At 36.6% G+C, this 5,217-nt stretch overlaps 1 protein-coding gene across 6 annotated transcripts in view; it reads left to right on the top strand.

Moving 5' to 3' along the window:
• Nucleotides 1–5,217, top strand: part of LOC108694582 (AF4/FMR2 family member 4) — a 271,647-nt gene that overhangs the window by 252,087 nt on the left and 14,343 nt on the right. The window lies entirely within an intron of this gene.

The raw sequence follows: 5,217 nt of genomic DNA, 5'->3' as shown, positions 1-5,217 counted from the left end.
TATATATATATTATATATTCCAGATTAGCTAAACAAAGATGAAAGTTAGTCAAACACAGCGTGCATGAGAAAAAAGAACGATTTTGTTGAAATATCTAAAAATTCAGCTAAATACAAATCTAAAAATAATAAATCATAATTATTTTGATGGCCCAACAAATTATTTTCAAATGATATCGAGCTAAATTTTTCGGTACTTTAGAAGAAAACTATTCTTTCCGTGTGTCATTGTCTGAAAAATATAACTTTCTGCTTCCGAAGAGAGTCTGTAGCAAAATTCCATCTTCGGGATAAGTTTTTTTTCTCTAAAATAAGTACAATCAACAAAATTTGAGGGAATCGAGAGGTTGAAATTCAATTCAAATTACATCGTTTGCTCTTAGCATAGATGCAATCGCGCGAGTTAAATATCATCGAGAAATGGAAACGAAATCATCAAGGTTCGTCGTGGACATCGCGAGACTGCCCGCATATCTCGTCTGCAGCAATCGCCGGTAATCACTTTATAGTCGCGCAAATTCGCCGTGGAGCCGTGCATTTATTTTCTCTCGCGTACCGATATTTCATCTCCTCTTTTTTCTTTTCTCCGTTGGCTTTCCATTTCTGATTCCCGACTCTCTCATTCGCCGTCGCTCTGGAGACGCAAAATTGTTCGTTCTTTCCCCCGCTTTCTCTTCTCTATCTTTCACTTTCCATTTCTCTCTTTCTTTCTCTTTCTCTGTGCGTAGAGGCGAAATTATTGCTGATGTTCGTCGGTACGAGTGTGCGCCTTTCACCACCAATGCACCGCGATGTGCAGACGCGCTTCGAGCCGCATAGTCACGAAAAACGCGCGCGAAGTTCGGCGTGCGCGCACACACGGTGAGAGTAAAGAAGACGTGAGTGGTATAATCGACGAATCTTTTCTCAGAGGGGAAAAAACGAGAAATTGAAAATGATTTAGAGGGAAGAGAAGAAGAGAGAACGGTGCATTCCTATAGGATTTGCATCCTGCATGGCGCGGCGCTTCCGCGAACTTATGCGTGGAAACTTGGTGAAGAGATTACGAAACGCGCGCGGCACGTCTTGCAAATTTAGCCGCCGAGTGGCCGGCTAAAATTATCTACGTCTTTGCTACTTGATCGTTTCGACGCGAAGTAGAAATCAAATAGAGTGGAAAGTCGATTTCCTCTTCCTTCTCGGAGGATAATTAACACAGCGAGAGACGCCGGATTATCATTTATTAATCTTCAAAAGTATTTTATCACTTAGCAAGAGTATATTGCCTGCTATTTGACTTTCTGCAGTCAAGAAAAAGCGATCCGACTCTCGTTTTTTTAAGAACGTTGAGGTAGAATGAAACTCGGTGTTAATTCATTTAATGTTTGTTACAAACTAGCGCTTGATTCAATTTCTTTTTATTCCTTGAGTTATATCTTTCATTAATATATACTGGCAAACAAATTTATAAAATTTTAATAAATGTCTCTTTGAATAGTACGAATTAAATCTTTACTAAATGTAAATATATTTATGTGGTATACGAATCATTAATTTGATTTAAGTATTATTTTCTTATTGAGTAAATATTTATTTACTGCAAGTAAGAATTTAGTTAGAATACTGTTCAAACAAATATTTATTAAAATTTAGTAAATTTTTTTCAGTGTAGGTACAATTTTTAGGAACAGATGCTTTTATAAATTTGGAATACTGAATTCTAGTCTAATTTGCGAATAATACATACATTTTCCGTCGAGATAACGTGTCATTGAAATGCTATTGGCTAGAAGAAATTCAATCGAACTAATTAAAAGCGATGACACACGCGTAATCATATATCGGATGTGTATCCGAGCGCCGCAAATCTGCCGGAAATTCACTCTGTCAGATACAGGTGTTGCTGCGCCCCGCATCGAGCCAGCCCTGCATACAACACGCACACAACACGCTGTAACTTGTATACGAGGTGCATCAGTGGTGCAGTGCACGCGGATGCAGATGGCGTGTAACCAGAAGCGGTAAAGCGAACGAGGAGGGGTTAAAGAGAGAGCCTGATACAAGAGGGAATGCGAAACTCGTTGAAAAAGGAGAACGCGAGATCGAGAGAGCAGAACGCGTTGCGTAGAAACGAGACGAGGACAACGTCGGGTTAAATGGATGTCCATGATAGAGACAAAGGCAGAATTCGTCTTTCAAGAGGGATAGAACGGTAGGAAGAAGAGAGAGAAAGATGAAAGGACTGCACAAGAGACTAGAAAGAGAATCAACCAGGGAACGAAAGGGGCAGTATTGTTAGAGAAGGATGCAAAAAGTCAGAAAGGGAAAAAGCGGATGAGGGAGAAAGAAGGAAGTGGTGACGCACAGGCCGTTCTGTTGCTATCGAATAACTTTCTATATACTATATATAGTCGTAGATTATTTGATAAACTTGCTTTTTCATCGGAGAAAATGTTTTGAAACGAATCTGAAAATCTATAATTATTAGGAATATTTAGTCTTTTGTTTAAAAGAACTTTTCTGGAATAAGAAATTTGAAATAATTGAGGAATTGTGTGGAAGATATTATAATTATAATATTTAAATGTAGTTTTCTACTGTAAGATTAATTTTGTCACGTACTGAAGAGAAAAATTAGTTGCATAAAGAGGTATATAAAAAGTTGCATTTGATCCTTCGGTTGCAGATCTTTCTCACTCTCTTTTGATTAGAATGTTTTTTCTGAAACAAAAAATGTTTAATTATTAAGAGATTATGTGAAAGCAACTATAATTACTTCCACGTATACATACAATCGTAAATTATTCAATAAAACTGATCTCACTTTGCCTCGGAGAAATTTTGTAGCAAATTCGAGAATCTGTACATTAATGAAAATTTCTGAATGAAAATGAATGAGCCAAAAGAATCGATCAAAATTCTGGTTATTTTAACTAAATTAATAGATTCAACCAGAAATTTGATTCATCCATTTTCAATCAGAATTCTAATTAATCTAACCAGACATTTTTCTCATTGTCAGTGTAATGTTCGAAGTCTCTTTTAGTTGTTAAAATTTTTCTGTAATAAGACATTTTAAATAATTGAAGGGTTTGTAAAAGCAATCATAATTTAGATGTACTTTTTTACCAAAAAAGTGAATTAGATCGTTGTATTCGATTCTTTGATTAAAGGAACTTCTTATCCTCTATTTTCTACAACATACTAATGTTTTGCGAAACGGCGAAGCTGAAATCCGCTTTCAGGCTTCGCTGATTAATTAATAACATATACATCCATTCGGCAATCCACGCGCACCGACAAGGGACATCCCAGCTCGGAGACACTCTGTATACCACGAAACTTCGGAAGTTATTCGCAACAAGCGGCTTGCTAGCTAGCTGCCTCGTGGAATTCTGCTCACAACTACTATCGTTATCAGTGCCATCGCCACTACCACTATCACATTACCGCGCTGTTGCCTTCCTCCGTCTTGTCGTCCGATGTCGTCGGCACCTCCGGAGAGGTTTCAGCCTCTTCCGTGCGTCTTCCGTCCTAAACCACCTCCAACCGGTCTCCCATATTTCCTCCGCTTCTCTCATCGTTCCTCTCTTTAATAGCAAGTAGAAGTTACTAGCGCCAACTCCGAAGTGTATTACGTGCACGTATATATATATATAAAATATGTCGTTCGGTACGGAACGATGGGAGGAAGATTAGGATTGCGAAGCTAACTGACGCGGATATTGCCTTTCGTTACGTTGCCAGAAATAGAGAGTAGCGCGTTAGTTACGCCGATTAATCCATTAGTTTCTTGCTACTACCATGCATTTCGGTGCTCTATTACTCTATCCACATTTATCTTGATTCCACCGTAAACATAAAATTATTTTCCTGGAACGGCCTACCGCACTCTCGCACACGTTGACATTACGTCTCTTTGCACGACGGACAGATGTTTGATATGTACGTTTATCGCGTAATATCTTTTTTCTTTTTTACATTGCTGCGACAAGTGTCACAATACTCGACGACATTGTTGTTTGATTTTTCTCTTTCAGACTGATTGCGATCACGATGTCGCGTCCGCCGCTGTAAAATCACAATTCGGAAGTCACCTGTCATAATTGTAACGGAACGGTAAAAGCGCACGTGCCGTGGGTGGCGAATGACGATAGCGAGCGGCAGAGATGAGATAATAGATAATAGACACACAGAGGCCAATTGTTCGCGCAAACGCTTTGAATAGATGCCGCGTGGTAGAAGCTCGTAAACGAGCTCCTGTAAACTTGCCCTCGATTAAGATTATTATCCTTTTTGCGCATTGCGCCGTAGCTATAACAGAACTCTGTTACCCGTGTCCGCTGTTCATCCATCACGTAAACATATACGCGTCAGAAAGTTTAATGTAATTAATCTTTTAATTAAAACTTCTTTAACTGCGTCGCGCAGCGACGCATGGAATTTTAGATATAATAAACTCAATAAAGATATAAACATATTCTATTAATACTTTTCGCCATTGATTGACGACATTATTATTTACCAATTATCGGAAATCATGAACTTCACACTAATCATATGGAAAAAATTGTTTCAGTCAAATTAATTGTGATATTTATAGCTTATAAAATCAAAAGTTTTTGTAAACACAACCGTAAAGTGACAGATTTTCTTGTAATATCATTTGAAGTTGCTATTTTGCGTGTGATCGTACTGAAAAATATTTTTATCTAATTACAATTAGTTTTTTTAACTGTATAACATTTAGTAAGTATAATTTATAAATAATAATTTATAAATAATAATTAAGCAAACAGTTAAACATGTATATAACCTTACAAGTCTTATTATTGAGAAATTATGTTTCAATGTGTGCGAAGGGATAATATAGGTAAAGGATAACCATCGAGACACAGATATACACACATATTAGTATGTATATATCTATGTTGGTGACTATCCATTAGTATGTCTGACATTACGTATGAACATCTGTATAATTATATATAAATGTCTATATAGTTAAAAATAAATTGTACACTGTAGATAAAGGTACTTTTCATCAATTAGACTGAAAATAGCAACTTTCAAATGATATTGTAGCAAAACCTATCCATTTCTGAGATTGTACTTATGGAGATTTTCAATCAGCATTTCATAAGCTATAAAACATCACAATGGTCAATTTTATTGAAATTATTTTTTAATATGATTAGTGCTAAATCGTGTAAACAGTTTTTTTTTTTATGATTTTGA

Source organism: Atta colombica, unplaced genomic scaffold (genome assembly GCF_001594045.1).
Source record: "Atta colombica isolate Treedump-2 unplaced genomic scaffold, Acol1.0 scaffold120, whole genome shotgun sequence".
Classification (NCBI taxonomy): domain Eukaryota; kingdom Metazoa; phylum Arthropoda; class Insecta; order Hymenoptera; family Formicidae; genus Atta; species Atta colombica.
This window is presented reverse-complemented; position numbering and strand designations above follow the sequence as displayed.